We start from the raw sequence: 11,483 nt of genomic DNA on the forward strand, positions 1-11,483 counted from the left end.
TCTAGCTTTTTCCTAAGAAATTTGAAGAGCAATTTTGTCTGTTACTGATATTTTCCTTATGTGCTAAAATTAGAACTTACTTCACTTATTTCTCACCTAAGATACAACTCTAATGTAGAGTTATTCTTCCACTTGACATCTTCAATTCAGTAGTCTTGAAGTAGTATTTTCATTGTTGATTATTAGGATGTTGACCATAGGCGTGAGTAGAGCACATAATATTGTGTAATAGAAATTATTTTTTATTTTCCACATCTACTACAAGCTACAAAGGTGAAGGAAAATGTTTATAAACTGCGTACGTATGTCACAGTGAAATTGCAAGCATAATAGGTCTATAAAAGATGAAGAAAAGAAATCTTTGTGTGCCCTATTTACAAGCTGTTGATTAGACTTTGATGAATAATTTTTTATGTGGGTGGGGTGATTTTTACCCTGCTTTACACTACTGATTTCTACCCTCCATGTAAAGAAAGGACTTCTTCTGAACATTTGAATGCTGGCTGAATGGAGTTGTATTTTTAAATATTCTAACAACAGTGATTGCAGATTGGTTTCCATGGTGATATAAAAGTGAATTCAATATAGGAAAAATAACTCCAAAAATAGATTTGTAAAGAATCTAGAAGTAAGGAACTTAGAAATTCTGTTTTCCATTCCTTATAAACAAAGGATTGAGATATCATTAAGTTGAAGGAAATAAACCTAATTTAAATCATCATATTTATGTCATAAGTTTCTTCAGCCAAATGTAGCCTTATCTTTCATAGTGTATACTCTTGGTACATGTGGTTCAGGTTCTGTGTAACCACATTGATGTTCAGACTTGTGCATTGGATGTCTTAAAACCCACAATTCCGAATGGTTTTACTGAATATCTTGTATGTGCTTGATACTTACATGAATATCACTGATGAAGTAGATAAGAGATTCTTCCCACAGGGGAAACAAGCAATAGACTAATAAACGTAGTAAGATAAGAAAAATGTAATGCATGTTGTAAGAGTTCTTATAGGTATTCAGAGGTAAGAGAGGTTATTTCCTGTGGCATTCAAGAAAGACTTTATTGAAGATTGAATAGATTTTAGATATGCAGAGATAGAAATGAAGAGCATTTAGCAAGGAAAAATAACATAAACAAAGGTACCTGGAAGGGAGGGAGGATGGATGGGGTAGAATGATTGTGGGAAAACATGTTTTAGAAGATATATGGAGAATTTACCTTCCTTCAAGGCTCATCTATGGTATATGGATGTTGTATTTAAATTCTTTTTTTCTTTTTTTTTAGAGCGAAAGAAAAGAGAGCCTGTGTGCGTGTGGGGGGGAGGGGCAGAGGAAGAGGGAGACAGAGAATACCAAGCACGCTCCACGATCATGACCTGAGCCAATGTCAAGAGTTGGTTGCTTAACCGACTGAGCCACCCAGACACCCCTAAATTACTTTCTTTTTTTTTTTTTTAAAGATTTTATTTATTTATTTGACAGAGAGAGACACAGCGAGAGAGGGAACACAAGCAGGGGGAGAGGGAGAAGCAGGGCTCGATCCCAGGACCCTGGGATCATCACCTGAGCCAAAGGCAGACGCTTAATGACTGAGCCACCCAGGCGCCCCTAAATTACTTTCTTAGTAGGAACTGAGAAGATGTTGTGGGATTTTGAGAAGAGAGTACTGTGATCCATGTGTAATGGGAAATGGAGAGAGACCAATTAGAAGACTACTGTATTTATCCATTCTGCAGTCATGTAGTCCAGATCCTGTGAGGCCCAGAACCAGGGAAGTAGCAGTGGAGAATGGAAATAAAGGGACAGGTGTGAAAGACCAGTTCTGGGAGACAGGAGAGATTATAAGGAATTAAAGTTTGAGGTTAGATCTTGACCATGGAAATATAAAAGAGGATATGTGGAGAGGAAGAGTAGTAGAGGAATTTAAGGTGATTAGGTTGGTCAACTAGATGAATGGTTATGCTATTTATTTACTTCAGGAATTCAGGAGGAAGAAGAGATTTGTAAGGAAAGGTAATGTATTCAGTTTTGTAAATGAATACTATATTCCAGTGAGACAGTGTTTCATTCATTAAATATTTAGTGATCCCCACTTAAAAGATGTTGAGATAGGTATATATGTATCTCATTGTTTCATTACATATTATAGTTAAAAATCTGTCAAATACACATTACAAATATTTTTATCCCAGTTTGTGACTCATCTTTTCACTTGGTTTATGGTGTCCCTTTTGTGATTACTTAAAAACTTTTGATGTAGCCAGTTCCATCAGTCTTTGTTTTGTTCTTTTTGTGTTTTAGCTAAGAAATTCTTCCCTGCCTTGTGGGCATAAAAACATTTTCCTCTATCTCCCTTATTATATTTTTTGCTTTTATTTTTATTATTTTACGTTTAAGGTTTTACTTTTCACACGTAGATGTTTAATTTGCCTGGAATTATTCACTGGATATGGTAGAAGGTAGGAGTCTATTATCTCTTTCTAGTTTAGTTATCTTAGACTATTGATTACATATTAATTAATTTTCTCAGTGATTTTTAAGGCCTAATTGGTCATATATCAATGTCCAAATATATGTGTTGGTTATCTATCTTCTGAGATCCATTGGTCCATGGCCTACCCCTGTGGTAGTATCACACTATCTTAATTAAAAGGTTACTATTACTTCTTATTGTATAACAAACACCTCAAAACTTAGTGGCTTGGGGCACCTGGGTGGCTCAGATGGTTAAGCATCTGTCTTCAGCTCAGGTCATGATCCCAGGGTCCTGGGATCCAGCCTCACATCAGGCTCCCTGCTTAGTGTGGAGTTTGCTTCTCCCTCTGCCCCTTCCCCCTGCTCGTGCTTCTTCTTCTCTCTCTCTCTCAAATAAATAAATAAAATCTTAAAAAATATATAAAAAAAAGAACTTAGTGGCTTAACATGACAAGCCTTTTATTGTGTTTCATGATTCCTGATTCCTTGGATTGACTCAGGTGGGAAATTCTCTGTTGGTCTTGCTTGGTTCTGTCAGGCGGTTATAGTCCTGTAGTGATGTTGGCTGGGGCTGCATGTCCCGCGCTTCAGTGAGCCTTCATGTGCTCTCTCTCTCCACATGGTGTTTCATCCATCCGGACCTCTTCCATGAACTCTTTCTTCAGTAGTGTACTGTTGCCCTTTGACTGGAGGCTTAGGACTCTAAGAGTAAGAAAGCAGAAACTGTTAGACTTTTTAATGACTAGTCTTAGAAGTCCCGGGACATTGCTTTTCCCACATTTTATTGGCTCAGACAGTTACAAGTGTAGCATAGATTCAGGAGTGAAGAGGGAAGGTCTCCCTCCGTGAGATGAAGAACAGGCACATCCAGAGAGCTGCTGCAATGTAGCTTCACCGTAAATCTTGATTTCTCGTAGGGTAAGTTTCCTGATGTCATCAAAATGATCTTGGTTTTTTTTGGCTCATTTTTTTCCATATGCATTTTGCACTTCCCTTGAAAAATCTTGGGAAGAAAAAAAATTAAACTATTGAAATTTTGATAAGAATTGCATTTAATATATAGGTTATTTGAGGATAATTACTGTATTTATCATGCTGAGTTTTTAAATCTATTTGGATTTATTTACCTCTTCTTTCACATCTTTCAATCAGGTTTAGTAATTTCCTTTGAAATTCGGCACATCTTTTATTTGGTTTATTTTTAGGTAACTTACAGTTTTTATTGTTAACATGAATTGAACATTTTTTCAGTTACATTTTAACATTAGATACTATGGATTACTGAAATTCTGTTGATTTTTTTCACTTTAAAAAATCCGCTTTCAAAACACATTTATTGAGAGAGAATTCATACACCATATAAGTCATCTACTTAAAAGTATACAATTCACTGTTGGTTAGTATATTCACAAGGTGTGCAACCATTGCCAAAGTCTAATTTTAGAACATTTTTATCAGTTCCAAAAGAAATCCTGTACTCGTTATCAGTCATTCTCATGGCCTTCTAAACCTGTACACCAACCCGTGACCTTTCTGCCTACCCAGCCCTGGTAACCACTAATCTGCTTTCTGTCTCCATGGATTTGCCTATTCCAGAAATTTTGTATACATGGAATCATACAATATGTGATCTTTTTGTGACTGGCTTTTTTCACTTAGCATGCTTTCAAAGTTCATCTAAGACATAGGATGCATCAATCAGTACTTCATTGTTTTTATCATTAAATAATATTCCATCATATGGCTGCATACCACATTTTATGCATTTAAAATTTTGCGTTTTAAATTTAACACTTCTGGGAGACTTCTGCCTTTGGGAAGATAGAACAGACAGTGGTGAGTTTCCTATATTTTTGTTTATGTTTTTTAGCCATTTCAACCATTTTATACAATTCATTGCCATTAAGTGCATTTACATTGTTATGTAAAATCACCACTACTCATCCAGAAGTTTTCATCAACACAGACAGAAATACAGCATATGAAAATCAGTCAATGTAATACAGCACATTAACTGAATGAATGAAAAAAACACCCATGTGATCATCTCAGTTGATGCATAAAAAGCATTTGATAAATTTAACATCCTTTCATGATAAAAACACTCAACAAACTAGGAACAGAAGGAAACTCTCTGACAGAATAAAGACCAAATATGAAAAACCCACTAGCTAACATTATATCCATGGTGAAAAACTGAAAGCATTTCTCCTAACATCAGCAACAAGATAAGCATGCCTGCTCTCAACACTTCTGTTCAGTGTGATTCAGAACAATTAGGCAAGAAAAATAAAAGGCTTCCACGTTGGAAAGAAAGAAGTAATATTATCTCTGTTCACAAATGACATGATCTTATATGTAGAAAATCCTAACGATTCCACAAGAAAACTCTTAGAAATAATGAATGAATTCAACAGAGTTTCCAAATTTAAAATCATCATTCCTGTATCACTAGCATTTCTATACACCAGAAGTGAATAATCTGAAAAAGGAAATTAAGAAAATAATTCCATTTACAGTAACACCAAAATCAATAAATCACTTAAGAACATACTTAACAAAAAAGTTGAAAGACTTGTACACAGAGAGCTACAAAATGTTGTTGAAAGAATATAAAGAAAACCTAATAAATGTAAAGATATCTTGAGTTCATGGACTAGAATACTTAATGTTTTTAAGATGATGATAATACCCAAAGTGATCTATATCTTAATTGTAAAGATCCCAGTGGCATTTTTTTTTTGTAGAAATAGAAAAACCCATCTTAAAATTCATATGAATTCTTAAAGGACTCTGAATATCCAAGAACAATCTTGAAGAACGGAATTGAAGAACTCACAGTTCCTAATTATAAAGCTTACTACAAATCTAAAGGAATCAAAACAGGGTGGTACTGGCATAAAGATAGACATATAGACCAATGAAATAGAATAGAGAGCCCCCAAATAAACCCTCACATTTATGGTCTATTGATTTTCAACAAGATTGCCAAGACCATTCAGTGGAGGAAAGGACAGTGTTTTCAGCAAATGGTGCTGGGAAAACTGGATATCCACATGCAAAAGAATGAAGTTGGATCTTATGAACTCAAAATGTAACTAAGACCTAAATGTGAGAACAAAACTTTAAAACTTAGAAGAGAACATGTAGGAAAATCTTTATGACATTGGATTTGGCAATGATTTTTTGGATATGATATCAAAAGTTAAAGGCAAAAAACAGTAGGTAAATTGGATTTCATTGAAAGTAGAAACTTTTGTGCATTAAAGGATATTATCAAGGGAGTGAAAAGATAACCCACAGAATGGGAGAAAGTACTTGCAAATCATGTATCTGATATGGGATTAATTTCCGAAGTAAATAACTCCTACACTTCAAAACAGTGAAACGAACTAATTCACAAATGGGCAAAGAACTTGGACATTTCCCCAAAGAAGTTATACAGATGGCCAATAAGCATATGAAGAGAAGCTAATTTATCCATTATTGAAAGTAGTATATTAAAATCTAATTATTATAGTAGAGCTGTTTCTCCCTTTGATTCTGTCAGTGTTTATATAATTTGGGGCTACTTTGCTTGGTGCATCTGTATTTTTTCTAGCTTTTTTGAGATACAATTGACAAATATAAGTTGTATACATTTAAGATATATAATGCGGTATTTTGATATATGTATACATTGTGAAATGTTTACCACAATCAAGCTAATTAACATATCCATCACTTCACATAATTACTATTTTTTTGGTATTGAGAACCCTTGAAATCTATTGCCAGCAAATTTCAAATGTATAATACATTATTATTAACTGTAGTCACCATGCTATGAATTAGTTCTTTAGAACTTCCTCACTTTACAAATGAAAATTTGTACCTTTTCATCTGTATCTTCCCCTTCCCCTGCCCCTCAACATTTTGTAACCATTATACGACTCTTTGTTTCTCTGAATTCAGCTTTTATTTTTTAAAAAGATTCTGCATATAGGGGCGTCTGGGTGGCTCAGTTGTTGGGCGTCTGCCTTCGGCTCGGATCATGATCCCAGAGTCCTGGGATCGAGCCCTGCATCGTGCTCCCTGCTCCGCGGGAGCCTGCTTCTCCCTCTCCCACTCCCCCTGCTTGGGTTCCCTCTCTCACTGTGTCTCTCTCTGTCAAATAAATAAATAAAATCTTAAAAAAAAAAAAGATTCTGCATATAAGTGACATCATGAGGTATTCGTCTTTCTGTGTCAGGCTTATTTTCATGTAGTGTAAGGTTTGCCAGTTTCATCCATGTTGTCATAAATTGTAGGATTTCCTTTTCATGGCTGCATAATATTTCATTGTGTTTGTATAGTGTATGTGCACACACACCCATGTGTATACATATGCATATATCATGTTTTCTTTATCCACGTATAGCTGTACACTTATGTGGTTTCCATATCTTGGCTACTGTGCATAATGCTGCAGTGAACATGAGAATGCAGGTATCTCTTCGAGATAATGATTTTATTTCCTTGGGATATATACACTAATGGGATTTTTAAGTCATATGGTAGTTCTATTTTTAATATTTTGAAGAACCTTCATACTTTTTGCCATAATAGCTATACCAATTTACATGCCCACAACTGCTTCACAAGGGTTCCCTTTTCTCCACATTCTTACCAATTCTTACCTTTTGACTTTTTAATAATAGCCATCCTAACAGGTGTGTACTGTATCTCATTTTGGTTTTGATTTTCATTTCTTAGATGATTAGAAATGTTGAGCATTTTTTCATATACCCATTGGCCATTTGTATGTCTCCTTGGGAAAAATGTTTATTTAGGATCGTTGCTTATTTTTTAATCAGGTTATTTGTGTTATTGTTGTTGTTATTGAGTTGTATGAGTTCTTTATATATTTTGGATAATGACTTCATATCAGATATGTGGTTTGCAAATATTTTCTCCCATTCTGCAGATTGCTTTTCATTTTGTTGATTGTATCCTTTGCTGTGCAAAAACTTTTTAGTTTGACATAATCCCAGGTGTTTATTTTTGCTTTTATTGCCGTGCTTTCGGTGTCAAATCCAAAAAATTATTGCCAAGATCAGTGTCAAGGAGTTTTTCTCCTATGTTTTTTTATATGATTTTAGTGGTTTCATGTCTTATGTTTTAGTCTTTAATCTATTTTGAGTTGATTTTTGTGTGTGGTGTAAAATAAGGATCCAATTTTGTTCTTTGCATATGGATATTCAGTTTTCCTATAATTTACTGACAATACTATCCTTATCCCATTGTGTACTCTTAGCACATTTGTTGAAAATTGGTTGACTATCTATGCATGGGTCAGTTTTGGGGTTCTTGATTCACTTCTGTTGGTCCATTGGTGATTCAGTTCCAGTATCTGTTTTTATGCCAATACTATATTCGTTTGCTTATCACAGCTTTGTAACAAAGTTTGAAATCTGGAAGTGTGATGACTCCAGCTTTGCTCTTATTGCACAAGATGGCTTTAGCTATTCTGGGTCTTTTGTGGTTGCATGTGAATTTTAGGAACTTTATTTTATTTCTGTGAAAAATGCCACTTGGAATATTGATAGGGACTGGATATAATCTGTAAATTGTTTTGGGTAGAATGGACATTTTAACAGTATCAATTCTTACCATTTGATTGTATCTTCTTAATTTCTTTCAGCAACGTGTTACAGTTTCCTGTAGTTCACTGTACAGATCTTTTACCTCCTTTGTTAAATTTATTCCTAAGTATTTTATTCTTTTTTGATGCTATTGTAAATGGGATTTTGTTTTTTTTTAAGATTTTATTTATTTGAGAGAGAGGGAGAGAGTGAGAGAGCACAAGTGTGTGGGGGGGGCAGAGGGAGAAGCAGGCTCCCCAATGAGCGGGGGGCCCAGTGCGGGGCTCAATCCCAGGACTCCAGGATCATGACCTGAGCCGAAGGCAGACGCTTAACCGGCTGAGCCACCCAGGCACCCCTGTAAATGGGATTTTTAAAAAATTTCTTTTTCAGATATTTCACTATTAATATATTGAATTGCAACCAAATTTTGCATGTTGACTTAGTATCCTGCAACTTTACTGAATTCATTTATTTGTTGTTATATTTTTTGGTAGATTTTATAGGGTTTTTTTTGTTGTTGTTTTTACATTAAGGTCATATCATCTACAAAGAGGTACAGTTTTATTTTTTCCTTTCTGATTTCCGTGCCTTTTATTTCTCTTTCTGGCTTAATTGTTCTTGCTAGGATTTCCAGTACTGTAATGAATAGAAGTGGCAAGAGGGGTTCTCTTGTCTAGTTTCTGATCTTAGAGAAAGGCTTTCAGCTTTTCATTGTTGAGTATGATGTTAGCTGTGAGTTTTTCACATATGGCTTTCATTGTGTTAAGGTACATTCCTTCTATACTTAATTTGTTGAGCATCTTTATCATGAAAGAATGTTGAATTTTTTCAAATACTTTTTATGCCTCTGTTGAGGTGATCGTATGGTTTTTTTTCATCCCATTAATGTAGTGTATCACATTTATTGATCATATATATTGAACCATCCTTGCATCCCAGATTGATCATGGCCTTTTAATGTGCTGTGGAATTTGGTTTGCTAATATTTTGTTAAGAAATTTTACATGCATGTTCATCAGGGGTATTGGTCTGGAACTTTCTTTTCTTGTAATGTCCTTATCAGGCTTTGGTATCAGGGTAATGGTACCTTCATTAAATAAATTTGGGAGTATTCCCTCTTCTTCATTTTTATGGAAGAGTTTGAGTAGCATTGGTGTTAATTCTTCTTTAAATGTTTGACAAAATTCACCACCAAAGTCATTAGGCACAGGCCTTTTCTTTGTTAGAAGAGTTTTGATTATGGATTCAATCTCCTTGTTATTGGTCTATTCAAATTTTCTATTTCCTCACAGTTCAGTCTTGGTAGGCATATGTTTCTAAGAACTTATTCATATCTTCTAGGTTATCCAGTCTGTTGACATATTATTGTTGGTAGTATAGTCTCTTGTGATCCTTTGTATTTCTGTGCTATCAGTTATAATGTCTCTTTCATTTATAATTTTGAGTCTTCTCTTTTTTTTCATTGTCTAGCTAATGGGTTTTCAATTTTGCTTATCTTTTCAAAAACCACCTCTTAGTGGTTGTTTTTATTTCATTTATTTATGAGCTATTTCATTTATTTCTGTCTATTTCATTTATTTTTTGATTTTCGTTCTTTCTTTCTACTACCTTTGGGCTTAGTTTTTTCTTTTTCTAATTCCTTGAAATATAAAGATCGGTTGTTTATTGGAGATCTTTTATCACTTAATATAGGCAGTTGTCAGTATAAACTTCTCTCAGAGCTATTTTTATTGCATCTCACAAGTTTTGTTTTATTTTACTTCCATTTTGTTTTTTTCAAGGTATTTTTTGAATTTACTTTTGATTTCTTTTTGGACCCACTGGTTGTTCAGGGGTGTATTATTTAATTTACACATATTTGTGACTTTTCCAGTTTACTTGCTACTACTGATTTTTAGTTTCATACCAGTTGGAAAAGATATTTGGCATGATTTCAGTCTTCTTAAATTTCATGAGACATATTTTGTGACATAACATGTGATCTGTCCTGGAGAATGTTTCATGTGCATTTAGGAAGAACATGTAATCTGCTGCTGTTGGATGGAGTGTTTTGTATATGTCTGTTAGATTCTTTTCTCTTAAAATATAGTTTAAGTCTAATGTTTCCTTATTGATTTTCTGGCTGGATAATTTGTCCATCTTAAGAGTGGGGTATTAACATCCCTTATTACTGTTGTATTGCTCTTTATTTCTCTTTTTTGTTTCTGTAGATACTTGCTTAATATATTTTGGTGCTCCAATGTTGAGTGCATCAATATTTACAATTGTTATATTTTCTTCATGAATTGACCCCTTTGTCTTTATGTAATGACCTTTGTCTGTTGTGACACTTTTTGACTTAAAGTTTATTTTGTCTAACATAAGTATAGTCATCTCTCTTGTCTTTTGGTTTCCATTTGCAAGGAATACTTTTCCCCTATTCCTTCAGTTTTAGTATATATATCTCTTCACTTTTAGTCCTGAAAGCCAAAATGAGTGTCTTTTAGGCACCTTGTAGTTGAATCTAGCTTTTTATCCATTTAGCCACTCTCTGTTACTTTAGTGGGAAATTTAATCAGTTTACATTTAAAATAATTACAGATGAAGGCTGGGAAGATAGTGGAGTAGGAGGACTCTAAGCTTACCTAGTCCCCCAAATACAACTAGATAACACATCAGTGTCAACAACCCAGAAAACAACCTGAAGACTGGAAGAACAAATGCCACAACTAAAGGCAGAGAAGAGGCTACGTTGAAGATAGGAAGGGCAGAGATGCAGTGGGGAGCTAAATAGATGTGTGGGCCGTCTGTGGGAGAAAGGGATCTATGGGTGCCGAGAAGGAAGAGAAACAGACTCTATACCAGGGAGCTCACACACGGAAGCCAAATCCCCTTTACATTTGGCTTTGAAAACTAGAGGGGCAGAATTTTGTGAGTTCTTACAACTAGCGGGACTTAAAGCCTGGAATTTTAAAAATTAGTGGGTTCAGCTCTGGGAGAGCTGGAGGGCAATAGGACTTGAGTCCCTGCCCTTGAAGAGATAGCACAACAAAAAGTCCACAGAGATACAGCATGGAAGCAGCAGTTTGAAAAACACCTGGGGCATAGGGGAGGGAGAGTTATTTCCTAACCTCAGAGTGTGTCATAGAGGGACAGAGATTGCTGGGAGATTCCTCCAGGAACAAAGCAGCTGGCAGGTGCCACTTCACTCCCCCACCCCCCAGATAAACACACTGGCCACCTATGGGAACTGGCAAACACTTGCTACCTAGCCCCCAGCCCTTTAGGGAATCCGCCCTTTCCTGTCATGCTCGCCTCAGTCCCACCCCTGCAGTTTCTCCTCCCTAGAGGACCAGCGCATACCTTGTCAGCAGTGTGTCTTCGACCTGTATGCGACATGTATGCTTTTCAAGGCCTTGG

The 11,483-nt window shown here is 35.3% G+C and overlaps 1 protein-coding gene across 6 annotated transcripts in view; it reads left to right on the forward strand.

The window, feature by feature from the left end:
* ARHGAP32 (Rho GTPase activating protein 32) overlaps positions 1–11,483 on the forward strand; it is a 311,464-nt gene that overhangs the window by 167,247 nt on the left and 132,734 nt on the right. The gene's annotated exons all lie outside the window — the stretch shown is intronic.

The sequence above is a fragment of the Halichoerus grypus genome, chromosome 11, assembly GCF_964656455.1.
Source record: "Halichoerus grypus chromosome 11, mHalGry1.hap1.1, whole genome shotgun sequence".
NCBI lineage: Eukaryota > Metazoa > Chordata > Mammalia > Carnivora > Phocidae > Halichoerus > Halichoerus grypus.